We start from the raw sequence: 25,427 nt of genomic DNA, 5'->3' as shown, positions 1-25,427 counted from the left end.
GGATGCACAGATAAATAAAATGTGTATATCCACGCAATGGAATATTATTCAGTCATAAAAAAGGAAGTACTGATCCATACTACAATTGGGTGAACCTTGAAAACATGTTCAGTGAAAGAGGCCAGTCACAGAAGATCACATATTCTATGATTCCATTTATATGAAATGACCAGAATAGGCAAATCCATAGACACAGGAAGTAGCTTAGTGGTTGCCAGGGGCTGGAGGGAGGAAGAAATAGAGAATGACTGCTAATGGGTATGGGGTTTCTTTTTGGGGTGATAAAAATATTCTGGAGTTAGATAGTGGTGATGGTTGCACAACACAGTGAATAGACTGGAAACTTTGAATTGTATACTTTAAAATGGTGACTTTTACCTAGGATGACAGATCCATGTTGCGAGGGACCCAGGCCCGTTCTATGTTATGTTCTAAGTTTGTCCATCCCTAAGGCACTGTCCTCATGTGAGTGGTCCAACATGGCTGACTACCACCATGTACAGGTTCCTGTTGATGAGAAAAAGAGGAGGGGAAGGGGAGGGCATGCCCATTCTCCAAAATGGCAAACCCAGAAGTTACACTTGTCATTTCTGCTCGTACCTCATTGGCTAGAACTCACTCATGTGGTGTCTTAGTCTGCTTGAGCTGCCATAACAAAGTACCACAGCCTGGGGAGTGTAAACAACAGAAAGTTTCCTCTCTCAGTTCTGAAGGCTGGGAAGTCCAAGACCAAGGTGCTGGCTGATTTGCTTTCTGATGAGGGCTCTCCTCCTGGCTTGCAGACAGTCACCTTCTTGCTGTGTCCTCACATGGTGGGGAGAGGAGGGAAGAAATCTCTTCTTCTTATAAGGCCCCAGTCCTATCGGATGAGGGCCCCACCCTTATGACCTCATTTAACCTTAATTACCTCCTAAAGACCCTATCTCCAGATACAGCTGCATTGGGGGCGGGGGTGGTTAGGCTTCAGCATACGAATTGGGTGGGGACACAAGTCAGTCCACAGCCTCATGGCTCACCTCAACATGGCCTCACCTCGTTGCACAGAAGCCTGGCAGGCACAGTGTGCATTCTCAGCAGGATTCCATTACTAATATTGGAGGTCCATTAGCAGTTTCTCATAGAACCCAACTTTTTACCTTCTAGGCATTTCCTTTGGCAACACTGTTTTAGTATCTGTTATTTTATTTGCATTTTTGTGAATCACAGCACCACAGTCCTACTATATATATATATTTATATACTATATAAAGACCAACATAAACGATATGTTTATTGCCCACCACAGCTCTCCCCAATGCTGTAAATGAATGTTAATTTAGCATCTCAGAGAACAAAAATGACCAGTGAGCTCATGTTAATTGTATAAAACCATTTTAATTTAATAAAACTACGTAAAACACAACAAAAAAAGGGTGACTTTTATGGCGCATGAATTATATCTCAAAAAAAAATTACAGCTTAAGGACAGAACACTGAGGAATATGAACGTGTCCTCCTTGAGCGTTTCCAAGGCCCACAAACGAAGGCCTGAACTTACAGCAGCCACGTGGCTTCTCTAAGCCTCGCCTTCCTCTTCCTCTGACAGAGCTCCTACTTGTCACCTCCAAGAGCCACCTCGGCAGGATTTAACGTTTAGACAAAACCAAGGAAAGCAAAAGTGAAAAGAAAAGGTGCAGACTATTAGAAACAGCTTATCTCTAACTGTGAAAAGGATCCCTTCCTGTCACACATAACTAAGACTTTCCTCACACCACTCAGCATGAATCTGACATCTTAGCAACCTGTGAAGGCAGGAACTCCCTGAGCCGCTAAAAGGTAAAGTCTGTCATCTTTCAAGTTATTATAACAAGTTTCCCCCTAACGGTCTAGCACTCACTGGAAAAACAACTGACGACACTGTTCTCAAGCTACTGTTGTTGTTTTGTTTTTAAAGGCTAAATAAAATCCCCAGGTGACTGACTTCACGTGGGATTGCAGCTGCTTTCTCTTACACAGAACTGCAATACTTTCCCCAAAGCAAAAGCCGCTGAAAGCAGTTTAAAGGAAAACAGAGGCTTACAAATCAGGAGACCAGAAAAGTACAGCAATTTGCAAGACAGGCTCTGAGGAAAAAAAATGCTATTTCCCGATCTACTTTTACAGAAACGCCTTCCTGTCCCCAGAGTTTTCTCCACAGCCCAGGCATTCGGTGCCCAGCCACCACGGGAGCTGAGGTCGGGGGACACGGCTGTCAGAGCCCAAGGCGCAGGAGTGCTTCTTCCCAGCACTTCTGGGCACTTTGCACAGGTCTGTTCTGTTCCACTGAGAACACAATAAGATGCAATCACAAATCATACAGTGCAGCCGGATAAGTCTAAGTTACAGGTCAGAAGAAAATCTCTGGAGTTTATAAGCACAGTCACTGTGTTTACCATGGGAAGAGAAGTTCTGGACTCTCCTCTGAGTTTTGCAATTACACTAACACAACAACATTAATGAAAATCAAAATTTTAAAAAATTCTGCCACATTTTTTGCCACCCCAATAAATCTCACTTTCCTCTCTTCTATGCTCTTTTGGTTTTTCTCTACATAAATACAGTTCTTAAAGATTTTAAAACATTTTTTCTCTACTTAACATTAAATTATCAGCCTTTTCCCCAGTAACTATGCAGTCTTTATAGCCATATGTTTTCATTTCCTAATCTAGTCATCTGTTGATATGACATTTAAGCACCTAACAGCAATATCTGTAATCAAAACAATGCTGAGGAACTCTCCCTTTGAAGACTTCTTAAATGAAATTAAAAAATCTGCTTCACTTGGGAGAGGATTTGTATAAAAAATCTGCTTTTTCTACATTACAGTGTCAGCTTTGTAAATAGAAATCAAAGTATGAGATTAGGTTAATAAATTACTGGTATTAGAGTTTAATATGATGCTACTTGAAGCAAGGTAATTAATCTAATGACCCTTAAACTTAAAATTTTATGTTAGGGGCCGGCCCGGTGGTGCAGCAGTTAAGTGAGCACATTCCGCTTCGGCGGCCCAGGGTTCGCCGGTTCGGATCCCGGGTGTGGACGTGGCATCACTTGGCAAGCCATGCTGTGGTAGGCGTCCCACATATAAGGTAGAGGAAGATGGGCACAGATGTTAGCTCAGGGCCAGTCTTCCTCAGCAAAAAGAGGAGGATTGGCAGCAGATGTTAGCTCAGGGCTAATCTTCCTCAAAAAAAAAAAAGTTCAAAAAAATTTTATGTTATAATTATAGCATAATGAAGAATTACTATTTTAATAGTGGTCTCCAGAATGCTTCCCAGAGAGGGGGGTTTATCTTTGTTTGGGAAAACACCTTGATAAACTCCTTAAAGGTGGAAGGTAAACCTTGAAAGCACAGATTAGAAGAAAGGAGAGATCTGTCAACTGCCTAGCAAAAGACATTAGTAGAAATTTAGAGGTAGGGGAGAAGAGAAAACAGAGGTGGCCTGGACCACAGAGGGGACAAGAAGAGAAGTCCAAAGACACGGTGAGGAGCTGCGTCCCCCTGGGAGACACTGATACTCGGCGTGTCTAGGGGTGCGGAGGCCGGGGGGTGTGGGGGACACCAAATGCCTCTTCAGAAAAAGACAATCTAAAACCCAATTTAGGGGCCGGCCCCATGGCCGAGTGGTTAAGTTCGCACGCTCCGCTACGGTGGCCCAGGGTTTTTCCAGTTCAGATCCTGGGAGCAGACATGGCATTGCTCATCAAGCCATGCTGAGGTGGCGTCCCACATGCCACAACTAGAAGGACTCACAACTAAAAATATACAACTACGTACCAGGGGGCTTTGGGGAGAAAAAGGAAAAATAAAATCTTAAAAAAAATAAAGTCTATCCTTTAAAAATAAATAAATAATAAAACCCAATTTAAGATATTGTGTTGTTGCAAGCTAAAATCCCCCTGCCATCCCGTATCTTCAGTAAAGCCTGCCCTACTCATAAGAGCCTGGAGGGTGGTTTGAGGGAAAATCAAAGAAAAGGTCTGAAAGTAGGGATAATAATTCCTACTTTATAAGGTTGTTATGAGGATTAAATGAGTTAAATTTGAAAAATTTGGGTGAGGGTGTTGGAATTCTCACATAATGTGGGATATAGGGCTTGCGTCCTTTTTATTAAAATTAAGTGATTTCCGCTGATCATGTCATGCGGCAGTTTTATTAGCTTATCTCATTTCTTTCTACAGGCATATAAAACAACTGTTTAAAAATGCGAGCTACACTTCAGCCATCATGGAGCTTACAGCTCCCTGACTCTACAGTGTTGTTCCCTCTCCTCAAAGATCTCGATCAGTGGTTCTCAAACTGCAGAGTAGATCAGAATCAACTGGAGGGGTCCTTACAACCCAGACAGCTGAGGCCCATACCCACAATTCCCAGCCTGCAGGTCTTAGAGCCTAAGAATGTGCCTTCCTTACAGGTTGCCGAGTGAGGCTGATACTCTTGGTCCAGGGTGCACACTCTGGGAACCACTGAGGTGAATGCCCCTTTGACGATCCTTCTTTCACATTCTGACTCAGATGTGACCTCCTCTAACACCTCCCCTTCCAACTTCCATGCCCCTACCTCCCCTCTCTGACAGAATTAATATTTTGTACCTGCTCCTATTGTTCCTTAGTTCATCCTGTAATCTATTCATGTGCACATCTGCCCTACATCTGGTACCTAGCCCAGCTGACTGAGGAGAGGACACCAAACTCCTGGAAGATCCTCACGTACAGCAAGCTCCTTTGGAAGTTCCTGTGCTGGGCTCCTTCTGCTTGCAATGCCCTCCACTCCACCTGGCTTCTCATTCCTCAAGCCTCAGCTTAGGCCTGTCCTCCTCCAGGAAGCCTTCTCTGACACTCCCCCGCCTGGTTTGTGTTAGGTGCCCCTATTCCTCTGTCTACCTACAACATATCAGACAACCTATCTATAACATATTTCTCATAATAATAGCTAACAAGCAGAGTTGATTAAAATCTTCAGACACCCTTTGGTCCAGCAATTCCCACTTCTGGAATTTTATCCTACACTTCAGCAAAATGACTCATATACAAGGACACTCCCTACAGCATTGTTTGTGATGGCAAAGTATTAGAAAACCTAGATATCTGTTGGTAGGGGACTGGTTAAATAAATGACAGTCTATCCACATAATGCAATAGGGTGCCACTGGAAAAAAAAAAAAAACGGTCAGCTATTTGTGCATTGATATGGAATGATCGCCAAGATGCACTGTCAAGTGGAAAAAACAAGGAGCAAAACAGTAAGAAGAATGGTAAACATTTGTACAAAAAAGGGGGAATTTCCACATAAAATTGAGAAAGCTGTATGTGAGAGGAACTGGGTGGGAGAGACTTTTTACTTAATACTCTTTATACCTTTTCAATTTTGAACTATTTAATATATTACCTATTCAAACAAATAAAGCTAAAGATGAAAAAAATTTTAAAGACCTTTAGATAGCCACAGAATAAAAATACTATGGGGCTGGCCTAGTGGCACAGCGGTTAGGTTCACATGCTCCGCTTCAGCAGCCCTGGGTTCACAGGTTCGGATCCCCGTCAGGGATCTATGCACTGCTCATTAAGCCATGCTGTGGCACCGTCCCACATATGAAATAGAGGAAGACTGGCACAGATGTTGGCTCAGGGTCAATCTTCCTCAAGCAAAAAGAGAAACAGTGGCAACAGATGTTAGCTCACGGCCAATCTTCCTCACAGAAAAAAAAAAGGACTAATGTGTCCCCCTCCATTTAGTTCAACATGAAAATAAAAATAAGTATGAGGATGTTCAAAATTTGGATTTTTTCCAAGATGACTTTTGCCATGTTTCTATGAAATGTCCAATGTCAAGTTCTTTCCGTCTTCTCTCCTTATTTTTGTTTCTCCTTTATTCATGTCCTTAGCACATGCTTGGAGCTGATGTTCACTAGGTCCAAAGAGGACATCGAGTTCTCACCACGCCTGTCCCCTCAGTAGCGGCTCCTGCGGTAGTGCTTCTCCTTGAAGCACTGTCTCCTCAGGGTGCGCAAGTGTCCTGACCCTTTGGCTTTCCTCCTGCCTTTGTGGCCGCTCCTTCTGAGTCTCCTTTCCGGGTCCCTCGGCCTCTGCTGGTTCTTACCATACCTTAACGTTCTGCCCTAGACCCTTCTCTAGTTCTCTGCGCTCTCGTTTATGCTCATGGCTTCAGTGAGTAGCCACAGGCAGATGTCGCCGATTTCCGTCTCCAGGACACATTTCTCTCTGAACCTCAGGCCAGCACACCCAGCTGCCCATGGCACTGCTCCTCCACATTCTGCAAATTTACCACACTCCAAAATTAAGCCATCCTCTCCCTCATGAAACGTGCCCTCCTCCAGTGGCCCCTATCCCAGGAAACTGGCCTTACAACCTATTCACCCACTTTCTCCAGCCAGAACTGGGCCTCAGAGTCAACGGATTCTCCTTCCTCTTCCCACCTCCGCCCCTCGACAGTTAGGCCTTTCCTAATATTTTCTGAAACTTCCTTTTTCTCTTCCATCTGTTGAAGAGAAGGGGGCTGTCATCACTCCTCTCCATCACGGCTATTACAAGTCTCAGCGGGGATCTCTACCTCCAGTCTTGCCCCCCGCCTCCCATGCCCCATCTACTCTCTACTCAGTAGCCAGAGAAATCCTTTAAAAATGCAACTGATCATTTCCTTCTCTTTAAAACCTTCTCTTCCCTCTGACTTCAGGGAAAAGTCCAAATGTGTTAACGTGGCTTATAAAACCCTGCACGACCTAGTAGTGCTGACTAACCGTTCCAGCCTCATCTCTCAACAGCGACCTCTCACTTGCCCTCAACACAGGCTCTGTGCTCCAGCCACAGCATACCCCAGACCCTGGAACCCACCTGCCTTCTCTCAGCACGTGCTGCTAAATGAAGCAATTACTCAGCAGGATGTAAAGAAAGTCTTGAAACTTGGGCCCCATCAAACACCATGACAAGGCAGCTAGTGGTGGTAATCATCTAGAACTGGCTCCCTTCTCCAGTCATGCAGTCATTCTTGTTGAAAACATGTTTATCATTCACATCACTCTTCATTTCCGTTAGTGCCACAGACATCTGAAGTGAAGACTCATGATATCGTCCAAATTTCTCAACTATATCATGCCAATTTCTCCCCCAAAACTGGCATCAGCAGAAGAGCAAAATGACTCCAGTAATCAACTCTACCTTGAGCACCACTCCTGCACCCACAGGCTTACAGCTGGGACTGCTCTCCCTTCCCTGAGTCAATATTTTCTTTGTGACGAGAGATAGAGAGTGTTCCTTTAGGCAAGAGTTAGGTGTGATTGTGCAAGGCAGAGCACAGCCTGTGGAAACAGAGACCAGGGAAACAGGAACCTCACCCCAGAATTCCGCAAGCGCAGGTACGGCTCTCCCTTTCCTGCACAGCAGCCCCAGGGAAATGAAGCTCTCCTGTGCAGACTTCTGAACCGTGCTCATGCACTCTGGGTCTTCCTGTAAAATAATCAATCATCCACGCTAATCTGGCCACTTCCCTGAGTCCTTCCCAGGGTCCCTCCCCTAAGATTTACAGCCTGGCAGTACCTGGCGGGTGATAAGGAAAGCAAAGGCAAGGTACTGCAGGGACCTCCCATCACTCCCCCCACCAGGGATGGGGGCAACAACCCCGTTAGAAGTAACTGCAACTCAACATTCGGGTAGCTCTGAAAAATAGCAGACAAGAGTTTTTCAGGAAAATAAGGCTCCTTGAGGGCTGACTGGCAAAAAAGGCCACTGAGAAATTTATATTTAAAGTTTATGGGGCCAGCCCCGTGGCCGAGTGGTTAAGTTCGCGTGCTCTGCTTCAGAGGCCCAGGGTTTCGCCGGTTCAGATCCTGGAAGCGGACACGGCACCGCTCATCAGGCCATGCTGAGTCGGCGTCCCACATGCCACAGCTAGAAGAACCCACAACTAAAGTATACAACTATGTACTGGGGGGATTTGGGGAGAAAAAGAAGAAAAAATAAGACTGGCAACAAAAAAAATAAAGTTTATATAGTCGTCTTTGGTATCCATTGGGGATTGGGTCTAAGACACCCCACGGATACCAAAATCTGCTGATGCTCAAGTCCTTTATATAAAATGGCCTAGTATTTGCATATAACCTACACACATCCTCCTGTATACTTTGTAATCTAGATTTAAAATACCTAATACAATGTAAAGGGTATGTAAATAGTTGTTATACTGTATCATTTAGGGAATAAAGACAAAAAAAAAGTGTGTACACGTTCAGTACACCCAAACATTGTAGACATTTTGATCTGCGGTTGGTTGAATGCGCGATGTGGAACCCGCAGATACAGAACCCAAGGATACAGACGGCCAACTGAATTAACACAGGAGCCTATGGCACTTAAGAGGAGATCATAAATATGTATAGTCAACAAGGTCCCTATTCCTCATATGATTAAACTATAGAGGTCAACAAACTATCTTATCTTTAAGTCATTTATTTGGCCATACCATCTATACAATTACTGAGAATTTTTCATTTACAGATATGAAAATATGTAATAACCGAAAGTATAGTAATCCAACCTACTTACTTTGTGGCAGTGTGGATGGAGGTGTGAGATGGGAAGTACCAATGAAAGGAGGAAAAATAATATTTACTGAGTATTTACCATACTGCTAAGAAACCTAAGAAAACCAGAGCTCAGAGAGGTTAAGCATCTTGCCCACATCAAACATCAGTGAGTGAGGACTGATCCTAAGCTGTCCCTCTATACCACACTGACTAGTAAATTGTAGCTGTCAATTTTGCAGCACAATTTCCAGGGAAGACCATGAAGCTACTTGCATATGTGCGAGAACAAGACCTTGACTTGGGATATGGGGCCCAGGGGAGCCAGCCAGTGTTAAAACATAACACAAGCAACTGTATTAAGAAACATCAATTTCTGTGAAAATTCCAAATTAAACAGATAAATTAGGAGAGATTCCCACATGACAAGAGCACATGAATTTCTCTAACAGGCCTGCACCTATATTTAGAGGCCATTAGCTTCTTCTGGGTGCAGGGCAAAGCCCCTTAGAACAGAGAGTCATAAACAAAAGAGAGAGAAGGATCCTTTTGAGTTCATCTCCCTCTCATTTTTTTTCAAAAAAAGAAAGTCAGGTCAAAGACATCAAAAGACTGATTTAAAGCCATACAGAGAGTAGGTGACACAGCCAGACCAGAAGCTAAGTCTCCTATTTCCACTATTGCAACCTAAAATTGAATCAAAAACTTGGGAAAAACATGAGAACAGGCAAATTGGATTACACTCAGACCAGCATCGTTACCAACTAGAAAGCCCACCAAAGACGTCATGGGAGGCTGCCCTCCCACTGTAAACCCAGGGTTAGGCGGACCATACCTTTCGTTATGCCTTCTTCCGTTTCGCCTGCCTTCCATTAGAAAATCTACAATTTTGGGCGTAGCTCTTTATATCTAATACTTAATACTGCTGATTGAAACAACCAGGTCCATATACTTAACTCCTACCTAGCAGGAAGTACACCACCATTCTGAACTAACACTGCCTTGTCCAGTCCCATATCAGTTCTCATTGTTCTCTCTGCCCACGTTCCTCCTGGACAAAGTCAGCAAACACAGTATTTATCTTCACTTTGCTATTTATCAGCAACTTTCATTCATCTCTGACTTTATGTCATGTTCCGTAAAGTGCTACTTTCAAGCCTTTCCCACATTTCTTCAGAACCCCAAGTGCTCTCAGCTGCCACTCACTCCCAGCTGATGACCTGCCTTCCTGCCTTAATGAAGTTGAGGCCATTAAGCTCAAGCTTCCTCAACTTCTTCCTTCTCCATGTCAAAACTGCTCAGTCTTTTTACCTGCTTCTCTTTCTACTCTCCCTCTCAGAGGAAGAAGTAGCCTTCCTCCCTTCCCAGGTCAACTCCACCCACAATAACCTTTCAATCCACTTGCTTTACAACAGCATCTTCGGTCTTCTCCTCTTCACTGGCTTCAGGTCCAGTGCATATACTCAGATCTCCTGTATCCTTAATGAAAACAAACCAAAACAAAGCAACTACTGCTGGACCCACTCGAGCCTCCTACCCCTCTCTTTTACCTCTGCCTCACTGCCACATTTTTCAAAAGCAGAGCAGAATTCTGCACCCACGCCTCATCAGTCAACTCAATCCTTAAGCTTTTTCAACCTAGCTTCTTCTCTCACCACCTAGACTTTCTAAGGTCTCCAGTGGTTTCTTGTCACCACATGGAATCCTCTTCCTTTGTCCTCATTTCCTTAAACTCCCTGTACCATGTCGCTCTGCTGACGTACCCAGGTTTCTTCTGAGGGCAACGACCACCTTGGCTTTTCTTTACTTAACTGCTTCTGTGCTGACCCCTCGTCTTCCTCCAGACCCCCGAGAAAGACATTCCCCAAATCAATCTCCTCTTTTTTAACCCACTCCTCATGGATTCCTATTGGGGAATCCATTCCTGTTCCTAATGGGGATTTAACTATCACTGCTATACAGATAAGCTACAAATCTCTCTCTCTAGCCATAACAACACTCCTGATATTTCCAACTTCCTGTTGGACAGCTTCAGTTGACTTGTCACCTAACACATCAAAACTTGTATTTTTTAAATGAATCTATTCTTACTCCATTTCAGATGATTCTGTTTGGTTTTCCTATTTCTTCTTCCAAGAGACTCAGATTTTAAGCTTTAGGGTAATTTCTGGCTCCTACTTTTCTCTTATTCTCACACTGAATCAGTTGCCAAGTCTACTGATTTTACCTCTAAAATATCTCTAATCATCTCTATTTCCACTGCCTTAATCCAGACCCTCACTGCTCTACTTTTCTGGGCCACTGTAAAAACCTCCTAACAAGTTTCTGTGCCTCCAGATTTCCCATCTTTCCTTTCATGTTAAATAAACGCCAGATTAATATTCACTGAAGCACGGTTCTGATCACATGGTTCCCTCCTCATCTTCTTCAGTGGGCCCCAATCAACCTTTTGAGTCAGCTCTTATTTTCCCTTCCTGTACCCTGTGCTTCAGTCACCCAACCACTCACTGCTATCTCAACATGCTCCTGTACCTTTATATTGTTTCCTCTGCTTAGAAGGCCACTTTCCACGTCCGAATGTCAAGATTCTATCCATCTTTCAGTGCTCAGCTCAAATGCCACTTCTGTGAAGCTTTCCCTAATCCTTTTTCTCAATATTTACTTGCACCTATCCAATGCCACATACTTACACTTATCTCATTTAACTAGTTGTGTGTGCCTCATCTCTCATAGTAGACTGGAAGCTCCTTAAAGGCTGAATCCTATGCAGCATTTAGTACTTCCTAGGGATTCAATAAGTGTCTGTTGAGTGACTAAGTTAATCACGTGTTTTACAAGGTACCTACATGAATATACCTTCCTTAGTATTTTCAGATTCGGTGAAGAAATCTACGTTCACCTTATTTATACATGGTACAGTGGGAGCAAGAAGGCCTGGCTTTGACAGCTTGTCTGCCACTTAGCTGTGTGGCCTTTGAGCAAAACCTTTCCTCTCTCAACAGCCTCAGTTTCCCTATCAGTAAAATTAAGGTATTGTATCTACAGATTAAAGAACTGAAAAAGTACTTAAAATTCCTATCACAGTTGATACAAACATGGTGTAGAAACTGTATTTTCCAAAGATGGGCCACTACAATATAACCTATCCCGCATGCTCTTCTTAAAATGTGACACTGACACTCTTTCCACTGAGGGTGGGGTCCATGACCCCTCTCTCTGAACCCAGGAAAAGCTCTGTGACTGTCTCAACCAAAAGAATATGGTACAAGTGACACTATGTGGCTTCCAAGGTCATGTCATAAAAATGCCATGTGCTTTTACCTTGCTTCCTTGGGACATTCGCTCTTGGAACACATGTGCCACATGATGAGGTAGGTACGGTCACATGGACAGGCCACATGTGGGTGTTCCAGCCAACAGCCTCAGCTGAGATTTGGCTGATAGGCATCATCCACCCCAAGACATGTGAGTGAGGAAACTTTCCAGACGACTCCAGCCCCATCCAATGGCAACTGCTTGCAAAACCACCTGGTGAAGCCCAGTCAACTCCCAAGTGAGAGGATAATAAAATGATTACCGTTGCTGTAAGCCACTAAATTCTGGGGTGACTGTTACACAGCTACAGATAAAATAAAGAATTGGTGCTCAATATGTTAAAGCTATTATTACTATAACGCCATTTTAAATTTCAGTCAGTCTCCTCTTACCCACACTTTTTCACAATGACAAGTCCTAATCTTTCATTCTGACCTCACATGGCATTCTCTCATTCAACATAAAGGAGTGTTTACTCTGGGTCAGACCCCATTTTAGACCCTGTGACAAAACAGTGAACAAACCCAACCTCAGCCTTGCGCAACTTTTATTCTAGTCAGGTGAGGAGATTACCAAACGATCCCATAATATAAAACGATTATTAATATAATTTAATAAATTGCACAGAAATGTACATATTAAGTCAGGTAATGATAAGGGCTATCTCTCACGCTTATTATTTGGTCCTTTACGAGAAATGAGAGGAATCCATATTCTACCAGAAAAACACTAAGTGTTCAGAGCCATCTCAAATTTTAAAAAACGATGGGATAATATTTTCTGTTTTGTTTCCAAAACATTTCTGAACAACGCCTGACATATTTATTGGTCTTTCTGGCCATGACAGTCAAGTAGAAAAGTCTACAAACTCCCAGCTAACTTCGTTAGGTCATAATCTTTCATTTTATCAAAGTAATTTTTTTTTTTGTTATTTCAGTGAGTTTCCAGATTTACCTTTTAAATTTAGAATAATAAGTTAATATAATATTTTATTTTGAATCTTTCTAGCTCCTAAATATAGTATCTTGTGTTGTTCAAATACTTATGCCTTCTTCTGATAATTTATATAGATTAGTAAAATTTTCCTGTAACTTTCCCCAAAGCACTTAGTTCTTCTCAATATGAATGAATATAATGTTAAAACGCTGCTTATATTATGTGAATCAATGTGGAAAGAAAATATAATTTATAAAAATTAAAGTTGCAGCAACTTTTAAATATACACACTTCATAAAATTAAATACATATGCATTCTGCAATGTACATCTATTAAAAAAGAACTCACTTCCAAAGTTTATTATACTGCCTGTGTTTGCCTATAGCATTTTCTACCTATTCTTGAATCTCAAAACAAAAATAAACCAAAACACACACACACACACACACACAAACCACTCACACAAATCCGGTAAGATTTAGGGGCACCACAGTTTAAGGAGATAGATAAACCACCAGTCAGGCATCACTCTCTCCCCAATTCTGTCATTAATGAGCTGTGTGACGTGGGGATCTCTAGTCCTTATGAAGGGGATGATCTCAGACTTCTAGTCCTAAAATGCTGTGATTCAGAGAAGAGTAAAAGAAGGTGTTACCAGACAGTAAGGAAAGGAACTGAAAAAGGTACAGAGTTCAAAGCAGACCCAGTGGTGATTTTGTGTTGAGGAAATATTTACTCACTCAACACATATTTACTGCATGCCTACTATGTGCCAGGCACTGTTCTAAGTGATGGGGATACAGCAGTGCTCAAAAGAGATAAAAATCTCTTCTTTCCAGGATCCGGCATTCTAGAGGGGAAACAAGTGATTAAAAAGATAAATAAGAAACTCAATTGTATGCCAGGGGACGAACAATGCTAGAGAACAAAACGATGCAGGAAAGGGGAGAGGCAGTTTCCAGAAGGTGCCATTTCCAATCAAGTGTTCAGGGAAGGCTCAATGAGACGGTGAAATCTGAGCAAAGACCTGAAGAAGGTGAGGGGCCGAGCGAAGCTGAGGCCTGGGGCAGACAGAAGAGCAGTAGATAGGTGGTGAGGCAGGGGGACAAGGTTGGCAAAGTAGAGAAGGGCAAGAACAGTCTTGTTCTAGAAAGATCTCTAGGTCTGAGACTCTGGAGACTTAGATTTCAATCAGAGAAGCATGACCTCAGAACTGGAGCGACCTTTACAGGTCATTTAGTACAACTAGCCATTAGATTATTAAAACCCACATTACTCCTCCTAGGGGACCATGTCGTCTTGGCTTGAACAATTCTAGCGCATATATCCACCTCCACAGACCAAGAGAGCCTGTCCACCCGTGGACAGCCCTGCCTTAGGCTTTAACTTCAGCAGAAATCTGTTTGCTAGTAATGTCTACTCTTCATTCTTTTTAGGGACACTTTGTACACTATATGCTTCAGACCTTTGAAGACAACCTCAGGTCTTCTCTGAGATGCCTCTTCTCTTCATGTTAAAGTTAAACAGTTATTTTAACTCTTTTCTAAGTGACATGGCCTCATGTCATGGAGCTGTGTGTTAAGGGAGTCTCAGCTACAAGCCACAAAAATTGACTTTGGGTAACTTAAATTACATACTATAGGAATGTATTGGAAGGCTATGAGGTAGGGCACACGACTGAGAAAAAGCTGAAGAATCAGGTCTTGAGAACAAATAACAGAACAGCTCCCGTGTCTACAGATTAGGAATTAACTCCTGACTGTGATAAGGGAGCTGCGACTGTCTTCACTGTGTCATTCCACCTCAGATTCAAATTAGAGGAGGAACACATCTATCTGCCTACCCCCTGCTGGCCTAACCGGGGGTCGTGTGACCACCACCTTCTTGGTCAGGGATGGATTGCGTCCTCAAAGCACCATGAGCTGCTATTCCCAAAAAAACCTGGACTGGAAGCTGGGCAGGCCAAAACAACATGTCCACTAACCTCTCTCAAAACGAGATGCCTTAAAATCAACATGAGAATCCAGGTGTGGCAGAGGAGCAGAGCCAGGGCACTGCCTCCTCACCTGCTCTGTGACTTCGGGCAAGCCACCACACTAGGCCTCAGTTCCTGTCTGTGAGCTGGTGATGATCACGACAACACTTGTCGTACTTACGACGCCAAATAAGAAAATACACGTGAAATGCTTTATAAACTCAAAGCTAACTGTGGTAGCCGGGACTCACTGCCTGCCTGTCACACACACTTTCCACAGATTATTTTATTTAAGCTTCAAAACAACCCTATGAAGGAGAAGGTTACGAGCACAAACTCTGGAGTCTGACTACCCGGGTTCAAATCCTGACTCTACTACTTATTCGTGTGACCTTGAGCAAGTTACTTAGCATCTCTGTGACTGTTTCCTCACCTTAAGTGGGTGTAACACTAATAATACATATGGTGGTTATGAAGATTGAGTTAATATACGTAAAATTCTTAGAAGTGTGCCTCATATATAGTAAACACCCAGTAAATATTAGCTATTATCATGAGTGGTGGTGGTGGTAGTAACTATCGTGATTTTGTAGATGAGCAGAATGAGGCACTGGGAAGTTATACCACTTGTGTTAAGTTTTCAAAGTTTAAAGTGGTAGACACAGAATTTAACTTCATCGTAGGTACTCTTAATTACTATACTCTACTGACTTCAAAAGTTAAAAAAAAAAAAAAAAGGTGGGGGCCGCACCAGTGGCATAGTGGTTAAGTTCGTGCACTCCGCTTCGGTGGCCCGGGGTTCACAGGTTCGGATCCCAGGCATGGACCCAGCACTGCTCATTAAGCCAAGCTGTGGCAGCATCCTACATAAAATGGAGGGAGATTGCACAGATGTTAGCTCAGCGACAATCTTCTCAAGCAAAAAGAGGAAGACTGGCAACAGATGTTAGCTCAGGGCCAACCTTCCTCATCAAAAAAAAAAAAAAAAAAGGTGGTATTTGGACTTTAACCCTAACCTCAAGTCACATATATTAAAGATATTTACAAATGAAACTCAAACACAAGAGAGAAATGATCTATTGTTTCACGTCTTTAGAATGTTAGCTAGAAGGCTAACTAGATATCTAGAGAAGGCCAGGAACAGTCATATCATTTTGTTAAGAAAAAATCTTCTTAGTCCTAATTGGAAACCAGGCCTTTCCTAAAACCAACCTTCTGGTAACTTAATTGGGGCTTTCAATCTTATTTCTAACGTTACTCTTCTTGATAAAGCTATTTAATGGTTCCAAAGAAGTTAACTTCGCAAAACAATTCACATCATTAGCAGAGGAAAAAACACACATACAAAACCTACATCACAAGCACTTAGAAAAAGCAGGAATGTGTTTATAACTGGAAGAGAGGCATGATATTAGAAGCGAAGACAGGTAACAGCTAACTGTGCCTACAGAAAAGAGGTGAATGTCTCTCCCCCTTTATGAATTGTGACCATAAAGTCACAAACCTAAATGTTCAAAAAGAAAGGGAGGTGGGACCGGCCCCGTGGCCGAGTGGTTAAGTTCGTGCATTCTGCTTCGGCGGCCCAGGGTTTCACCGGTTCAGATCCTGGGCGCAGAAATGGCACCACTCATCAAGCCATGCTGAGGCGGGATCCCACATGCCACAACTAGAAGGACCCAGAACTGAAAATACACAACTATGTACTGGGGGGCTTTGGGGAAAAAAAAGGAAAAATAAAATCTTAAAAAACAAAAGAAAAAAGAAAGGGAGGTGATTATACATCTACTATTCAAACAATGGGGTCTTCAAAGTCAGTTCATAACCCACACTGAAAGTGAGCCTCATTATTTCGGTCATATGCTATGTCGCGAGTACTAGTACCAACTATGTGCTGAACACAACATCCTATGAGGTACTCATTGAACAAATGTTTCTTGACCCCCTTCCACTGTTCTGGGAGACAGGGTTGAGGTGGTGAAAAAGAGAAAGGCCCTACTTTCATAGAGCTTACGTTGTAGGCAGGTATTATAAAAGAGGAAATTAAAGCTCAGTTCCCAGGCCCACCAGACTGTAAGGCTTACACGGTGCATTTCAACTGTATCATCGCTCACTGGTGAGATACAGCTTCTCCTAAAACTCCAGACCTACACAAGCAACCCTGACACCGCCGTCTGGAACAATTTAGAGTTTCTCTCTGCCGGCAGCTCACTTCTCAGTGAAGTGTTCCTTCTCCAGCTCCCAAGAGCAAAGACTGCTCCATCAGCAATTAACACATCATACTGACACGTATGAAACTCTTTCTCTCTCTTTAGTCCCTAAGCTCCCTCAGGGCAAGAGCCATGTTTTAGCCTCTTTGTAAGTCTAGAAGATGGTACATACGACAGGTATTCAATAAATGGCTGAGTGGAGCTCATGAGAGCAATTTCAACAGAGTTGGGGGTAGAAGCCAGACAGCAGTGAACTAAGGAGTAAATGGCGGACAAGAGCATAGAGTTTGCTTTTTAAGAACAAGTCTAGAAAGGAAAAGGAGGGGAAATGGTAATAGTCTGAAGAAGAGATGTGATCACAGGAAAGTTTTATATTTTTTTAAGAATGAGAAGGACTGGACGGTATTTGCTGGAAGGCAGTACAGCACAAGAGAAAGAGCAGGGGTGTCAGAGTCAGGCAGACTGGAATTTGAATTCTGGCTCTGTCACTATGTCTGTAGGCAAACCACCTAACCTGTGTGCTTTGACTTACACATATACAAAATGAGAATGAACTACACCTCCCTGTTACAGCTACACCCCTGGCAAACGGAAGACATTCAATCAAGAGAATCGATGATTACTACTGTATGTGGAAGCCGGGACTCTCGTGTTCTAAGCCCTCCCACATAGCTTGTGTTCAGTCCAGATTTTCTGTCTCAGCCTGTGTGTAACATGTAATGGCAAAGAAACAGGATCCTTATTTCTTCCGTTTTTACCACCCTCTGTGCTAGTCTACTGCCATGTGACAGTCTGCATGAGTTCATGAATGGCTACTGTGGAAAATTACTGATGTCCCCAGCAGAGGAACAGGGACAATCTGGAGAATAAGGAGATGAAGCTGTTAAAGCGTCAACTGTACAAGATTTTTGGGCTCCTGCCAAAACTCTCATTGAGAACTAAGAAGAGAGAAACTAAAAACACAAACACTCAGAACACCAAGTTTCTAAGCCAATAAGGTGTTCCCAGCATACACTCCAGGCACAGAAAGATGGCTGTGTGCTAAAACAGACAATTCTCTCCTGAGTTCCCGTCTCCATATTTCACCCTGATGTCAGTTCATTTCTGTGAGCTATTATTACTCTAGTTCACTGACTGTCAACCTGACAAGTTCCCAAATCCACAAGATTAGTATGCCCTTTTATATTTAAACAGTTTTTGTTCACAGCCTTTTAAAGTTAATCCTCTGGTCACGGGTCATGTTCACCTGGTACCCATATCTGATCAACAGAAACCCCTTGCCCCCTCCCTGCTCTTCCAGACCCCTGCACACCTAATGTCCAGGCTAATGTGACAACTAGTTCTGAAAAGGCTACATGCATTTAGCATTATCAAAAAACTGGAATATCGACCTTTATTTAGAATCAGTTACCAACTAATCATGGAGAACAGAAACAAACATGTAAAACAAAGAAGATACTAACTATTGCTTAGCGTTCAGAGAGAATCAGAAGATAAGGAAAAGAGATGAGGAAGAAAAGTAGGAACTGTATGTGTATCTATCAACTTTATCACAAAAGCTACAAGTAAACAAGTCAGAGTTGAAAATTCAGTTTTTGTGAATCAGAGTCTGATTACGAACTTGAATTTACCAAGAAAGAAGAAGAAAGAAGGGTGAAGTATATTACTGGACACCTCTAAACATCCCACCAAAAAAGAGCCAGAACCCACCACAAACCTCACGTGCAGCACAAGGCTGGCAAATACGACACAGTCATCTGTCATAGAAAAGAAACTTTAAAACGCCCCCACCCCACCCCATATAAAAAGCATCCTGCATCATTAACCTAAGTATGAGAATAATTTTCAAAATTCCAATCCTAACCCCAGTCGGTGATCCTCGCTAATACATGCCTCAATTTCCCCAAAGTTGAAATACAAACACATTTTACAGCGTGCTCCGCGTCTCGGCCCGAATCTGAGCCTGACCCTGGACCCGACCTGAATCTTCAACCTAAGTCTCCAGTGACACCTGAGGAAGTGTGCTGTGTAAACGCGCCCGAGGCAGCCGTTCTTCCCAAAGGAAAAAGAAACAGGCGCCCGGCATGGGGTGCGCTCTGAAAGACCGCTCCCAGCTGCCGGGGTGGGGGATGCGCCGGGCCGAGCCCCCGGGCCTGAGCTCGCCCGCCGCGGCCCCGCCTCCTGCCGGCCCGGCTGCGCCGCCGGGGGCTCGAGGCCCGGCCCCCCGAGCGAGGACGCAGGCGGCGCGGGTCCGACCACCGCCCCGCCCGCAGGCGCCGCGCCCGGACCGCAGGAGCCCGCGCGGCCGCCGACAGCCGGAGCCGCCCCACGCGCCGCGCGAGCCAAGGCCGGCCGCGCCGCTCTCTGCGGCCGGGACCAGCGCTTGTCCCCTCCGCGACCCCTGCGGCCCCTCCGTCGGTCTGTCCACAGCCGCCCCCGCGTCCACACAGGACGGGCCGTGCGGGCGCCGGGCCCCGCAAGTCTCGGCCGACCTCTCGCCCCGAACTGACCTGCCCCACAGCGGATGTCCAGCTGCTCCGCCGCCTCGCCTCCGCGCCACCTCAGCGCCAACCTGCTCAGGCTGGCGGCTCCACCGCTCGGACCCAGTCGGCGCTCGGCGGTGCCAGCGCGCACGCGCGCCGGGCCGAGCGGGCGGCCGCGGGGCATGCCGGGGACTGTAGTCGCTGTGGTCCGCCTGGCGCGAGTGTCCGCAGCATCTGCGCGACCCTGGACCCGCATGTGAGTCTCATTCCAGAGCCAAGCCCTGGTCCCCGACCCATGGAAGCCCATTTTTAGCCTAGCTTATGCCCACTGGTCTCCCGTCTGCACCGCAGCCCGAGGACCTGAGGGCAATATGGGGTAGACCAGCCGTCAGGACGCGGGATAGATGGGGCAGGGTTCTGGGAAGGAGTGGCCCTTACTTGATGCTCATTTCTAAATATTTAAGTGTCTCTTTTCTTTTTTTTAAAGATTGGCCTTGAGCTAACATCTGTTGCCAATCTTTTTTCTTCTTCTTCTCCCCAAAGCCCTCCAGTACATAGTTGTATATTCTAGTCCGTAGGTCCTTCCAGTTGTGCTATGTGGGTCGCTGCCTTAGCATGGCTTGATGAACGCTGCTAGGTCCGCGCCCAGGATCCAAACCTGGAAACTCCTGTGCTGCTGAAGCGGAGCACAGGAACTTAACCACTGGCACAAGGCCAGCCTGTTAAGTGCCTTCATTACCAGCGTTCAGAATCAGTCCTAGCCCAGCCCGATCCATTCTTAGACAATTCACCAGCCTTGGAATGAGCCACAAATTGGAACAAATTGATTGAGGTCATGGCCAAGAAATTCACTCTCCGGCATGTATAATGCAGTGGGTGTAGTCAGAAGCCTGCATTTGAGTCACTCAAGCACGCTAACATTTAGCTCATCCATAATATGAGTGTGAGCTTCTGGTTGTGTGAGAACTAGATGCTATTTGAGAAAATCTTAAAGCACAGTGCAAATGAACAGTCCAGGAAGGTAGCAGGCCCATCTCCATTTGATATCCAGGTCCTAGTTGACATCAGGCTCTACCTTGAAAAATCGTGCTTGCCACCTTTTAGAAAGGTCACCAAAAGCTACAATATTACAGGAATGTTCTCCAGAAATTTCACCCCACTCTGAAGAGATATAAACTTAGTTTTAAAGCTACTTATTATCCTAAGCACGGGTTCCAAATGGTGTTCCAAGCTGGTGATGCCCGGGTGAATGAATAGAAACCACAGGCAAAGCCTACAAAATAAGGCAGTCTCAGTCATGACCTTACTGTATTATGCTCACTTTACAGTGCACTTACACGTCATTCACAGGACTCCTCTGCTGAAAGCAGGGTGAATTTTATCATTCAAATTTTAGAGGACCTAACCAAAATTATGAAAACAACCTGGTTAAGTGGCAGAGCAGAGATCTGAACCGTCTCTGTGGCCAAGTTCATTTTTCTTCCCAACCACACCACCATCTTTCAAATTTTGATTTCCTTAACGAAAAAAGTGGGGGGAGGCAACCCCTTGCATAGTGGTTAAGTTTGGGGGATCCGGGCCTTGGACCTACACCACTCCTCAGTCATGTAGAAGCTGCAACCCACATACAAAATAGAGGAAGATTGGCAGAGATATTAGCTCAGGGTGAATCTTCCTAGAAAAACAAATTGCAGAGCTGAAAAATTTCAGCCTTTTTAGCGTGATGACATCCTTTTTCTCTCATCTCACAACTTGCAGGGGCTATATTTCTTAAATTTATCTTTATGGAAAATAATTTCTTTAGATAGCTGTAAGGTAAGCTGAGGTGTCAAAACTCAATGGCTGAGCTAGTTTCAGCACAGGCCCCTTAGGTTTTTGCAATAAACCATCAGCATTTCATTTTTGCCTTCTTTCCCTACAGATTTAATAGGGAACTAAGGATTTGTCAACACTGCTGCCAAATAAAGCTTCCAGTCCTCCCCTGGGTCCAGTGGAACATTTGACAGAGATCAATACTGGGCAGGTCTACATGCCATAGGGGACAGAAAACGAGTACTACCCTTTTAGGAATGGTAGACTAACAATTGTATGAAACCTTATTTGTAAATGCTGTGTAAGAATTCTATATACACATGTAGCCTCCATTAGTCAGTCAACAAAAGAAAAGAAAATGCCAAAATTCTTAAAAGCTTCCTAGGACAGCACCCAAGGCAGGGGGGCCCCTCTCAATTCACACCACATGAAGGGTGGATGGAGCCAGGTGTATTGAAGTAATTCAGCCAAGCACCGTGCAGGTGGGAAAAGCAGCTTCTGCATCATGAGTGAATAACAAGATGCTTAAACCAAGGGAGCTAAAAAAAACCAAGGAAAGCAGTGTGGATTTCTGGTTGAATTTACATCTCAAGAACACCTTTTCTCAGTGGAGCTTAATGAAATTTACATGTGCTCAGATGTTCAATTATGTATGTCCCATTATTGAGGAGCCACTCACCACTCTGTAGTCTGTTTCCTGCACTGGAACCATAAGCTCCAGGAGGGCAGAATGTCTTGCTCACCAGTGTATTGCCAACACACAGTAGAGTGCTGAAAAAAATACTTGTTAAAGTATGAAATCTGGATCAGAAACAAAATATTTTGTAAATAGTTATTTCCTCCAGGTTATCACTAAAGAAACGAAACCTTCTAAATGTGAAGTATAAATACATTATTTTACCCTTTTTTCTTGAAAGAAATCAAGTCAGTTATTTAAGGAACTATGGGATGAATCCTTCTGAGATCTGTTCATGTTTGGATTTCTGCAGTATACTTGGCCTGTACTCTTAGAACCAGCGCTATCCTAATAACAACTTCTCCAAGTTTAAAGCCATGGGAGAGGTATAACACCTTCCCATAGTTTTAAACTTCTCACTGCCCTCAAGCCAGAGCAATGAAAGGCTAGGTCATTCGTTTGCGGATGGAAACTGACTTGCAGCATTCATGGCTCCAGTCTCCCTCCAGATCTCACATGTGACCACTTGAGACGCCCTATTTGATATGAGCTGGTTATTTCCTAAGAAACCTGTTGTGGGGATTAAGGACAAGAGGGTCTGCAGTAGTCCCCAGATATCCCTTCAAACCCCTTCTTCCACTCCAGCCCGGGCTGATGTGTTACCTAACCACAATTTCTGGCCCACTCTGAAGGGGAAGGCCCAGTACCATCACAAAGATAAGAGAACTTGCAGTACCAAGTGAGGCATCAGAATCCTAATGGGCGGTCAAACAAGGCTTTTCTAAGGCCAAAGGGCCTTGTTATAAGAAAAACGAGGGCCTCTTGTTTTCATTGGCCCAAAAACTCATTTCTCATTTGACCTAAAGGACATCTTGTCCTCTGAAATGCTCATCTTGAAATCTAGGCCAGAAATCCACCTCAGTTGAGTTTGGGCTTTTCATGAAGGTAAATTACCACCCATATTCACCACTTAAACTATTTTGTCATAAACTTGGCCTCTAAGAATTTCTCTGTATACAGCACTTAATGAGGTAAGGATAAGGCCACACCAGATCCAGACTGGAAAAAGTAAACTCTGCTTTAACTTCTAGTTATGGTGAAGACCAGCTAAATTTTGTGTCCATTAGACCACATCTCTGATAAAGAACACACCTTGTAAGTAATATATATGAATTCCGGTATTTAAAAAATAATGTTATAATGACCAAATGTAATTTCTGTTTCAGATAGGATCCTGGAACAGAAAAAGAACACTAGTTAAAAACTAAGGACTTTATTTAATAATGTATTAATATTGGCTCATTAACTGCGCTAACTGTACCATGCCAATGTAAGACGCTAGTAACAGCGGAAACCCAGCATAGCGTATGTGGGGACTCCGTACTCTCTTTGCAATTTTCCTGTAAATCTAAAACTGTTCTAAAATTTAAAGTTTGTTTAAATAAAAATTGCATTAAAAACTTGAGAAAATACACACAAGCAAAAAGAAAATAAAAATCCCCTTAAACTCATTATCCAAAAAAACCACACTTAGTATTTCATTATATAGCTTTTCAGCTTTTTTTTTAAAACAAAAATATGGAATGCTTCACGAATTTGCGTTGTCATCCTTGCACAGGGGCCATGCTAATCTTCTCTGTATTGTTCCACTTTTAATATATGTGCTGCTGAAGTGAGCACTTTTTTTGTTTTTTAACTTTTTACTTTTTTGTGTTTATCTTTTATGTTGACTCATTCCCCGTTCATTCTCTGGGTGGTTTAAATTCAGGAAATGCTCTCTTCCATGGGAGGCAAACTAAATCAACGGCAGCATCCTGTTTCTAACTGACCACACCGAAGAAAGCTGGAGAACCCTCCTGGGCTCAGAAAGGCAAATGACATCTTCTGAGTACCTTCTTCATGTCAGACCCTACATTATGCAATTTCAGTCAGCTAACCCTCACCTCCATCCAGGATTTACACCATCCTGGTGCACCTAACCTCTGTGCTTCTACTTTAAGGACATTGAGCTCTCCTCGTTATCAAATGGAATCTACCATCGGCCAGGAGAAGAGGGCAGTAGTACCTAGGTGACCGACTGCGCCTGAACAGAAGCTGATTGTCCCAGTCTGCCCAGACCCTGATTTCTAGATGGTTCAGATCCTGGAGTTTGCATCACTGGGTAATGGAATTCAATCTAATCTTCCAAAAGGCATGAGTGTTCTCTCTTCTGAGCCAAACTGCAACCCATACAAATGCCTTTAAATTAGTGTTAAATGGGAAAATAAGATAATAAAATTGCACTTAGAGTATATCACAAGTATATGAAAACAAGAGAGAATGGAAGAGGAAAGAAGATACAACAAACCCACCCAAACAGCCCAGGAAGAAAACCAGCCAAACCACCAACCATGAGTTAAGAATTGCCAGAACAAGACTGTTATCTTACTTCCTTATTTTCTATGAGGAAAACTATTAGTTAAAATCCATGGTATCTGATATCCCCAGCATGTCTGGTATGTAATATAAGTTCTCAGACTACAGATACACTGATAGTGGTGGATCCCTCTTAAGTGGTCCATACCACAGAAGGAAGTAGACAGCAAGCTTGATCAGAACCCAGAGACTTAATTCCTTGTGCCAGATCTAAAAGTTTCAAACGTCCCTTCAAGATTGTCACCAGAGAGGAACAGAGTAATCAAACTGCTTTTGGATCTGTATTTAGAACTTGGTTTTAAGAATTGCCTCCTTCTAGTCCCCTTTCTTTCCACTAGGCCGAGCTCATCACTTCTGGCTAGCTTTGCATATACAACTGGAGGCGATGCAGCCTCTCGTTCCTCACATTCCCATTCCTGATAACTAGGGAGTCTTCTGGCTGCTGCTTGACCCCAAGGGATGGGGGAATCATTAACTCACAGCAGCTCCCATGTCTAGCCTGACTCTCAACAATGGGTGGGGCATCAGTTTTGTCTCTTGGAGTAAAAATCAAGTCATTCTTCCTCCTCACAACAGTAAGTGAAGCATTGACAAGGTTTCTCCTATAGGAAAGAGTCGTAACATTCCTTCACCTCTCCCCCTCTGATAAGGGCTTCTCTGGAAGTTGGCCCAGACTGGGTGTCCATAATCGAACACAATGCCATGAGTGTGGAGCAGTTAAGACTATGTTGGCTTTCTGGACACATACTACCACCACCACATCCCAAAACTATCTTCTCTCACTGGTGACCATTTCTGGTTCATACTGAGTTTATGTTTAACTTATGTACGTTTATCTTAATTTTTTCTTCCTGGTTTTGGCCACATCATTTCAATTTATTTAGGTTAGATGAAATCTTAGTTAACTCTTTTACCAAATAAATGTATTGGTTAATTGTCCTATTTTTGTGTCATCTGATAAATAAGCTTTCTTCATTCTTATCTATGCAGAAAAAGTATGTGGAATGAGACAGAGCTATGGACAGAGGCCCGCAGCACGACACCAGTGCTCC

The 25,427-nt window shown here is 43.6% G+C and overlaps 1 protein-coding gene and 1 non-coding gene across 7 annotated transcripts in view; both read right to left on the bottom strand.

Annotated features, from left to right (window-relative positions):
* SGSM3 (small G protein signaling modulator 3) overlaps positions 1-19,647 on the bottom strand; it is a 38,747-nt gene extending 19,100 nt beyond the window's left edge. For 2 of the 6 annotated variants that reach the window (XM_070253674.1, XM_070253675.1), the window contains exons 1-3: positions 19,500-19,583; positions 601-668; positions 379-507 (exon numbers count right to left, since the gene is read on the bottom strand). The gene's annotated coding sequence lies outside the window, so the exon portion shown is untranslated. Of the gene's footprint in view, positions 1-378; positions 508-600; positions 669-19,499 lie in introns of all 6 variants that reach the window. The other 4 variants (XM_070253673.1, XM_023631735.2, XM_070253676.1 and 1 more) reach the window with 4 other exon arrangements.
* Positions 19,648-23,532: 3,885 nt separating this feature from the next.
* LOC111771138 (U6 spliceosomal RNA) lies at positions 23,533-23,640 on the bottom strand. Its single transcript, XR_002804806.1, has one exon. It is a non-coding gene; the product is annotated as a U6 spliceosomal RNA (small nuclear RNA).
* Between the last annotated feature and the right edge of the window lie 1,787 nt (positions 23,641-25,427).

The sequence above is a fragment of the Equus caballus genome, chromosome 28 (genome assembly GCF_041296265.1).
Source record: "Equus caballus isolate H_3958 breed thoroughbred chromosome 28, TB-T2T, whole genome shotgun sequence".
Classification (NCBI taxonomy): Eukaryota; Metazoa; Chordata; class Mammalia; order Perissodactyla; family Equidae; genus Equus; species Equus caballus.
Note: the sequence above shows the minus strand (reverse complement) of the source record. Positions and strands in the feature narration are given on the sequence as shown.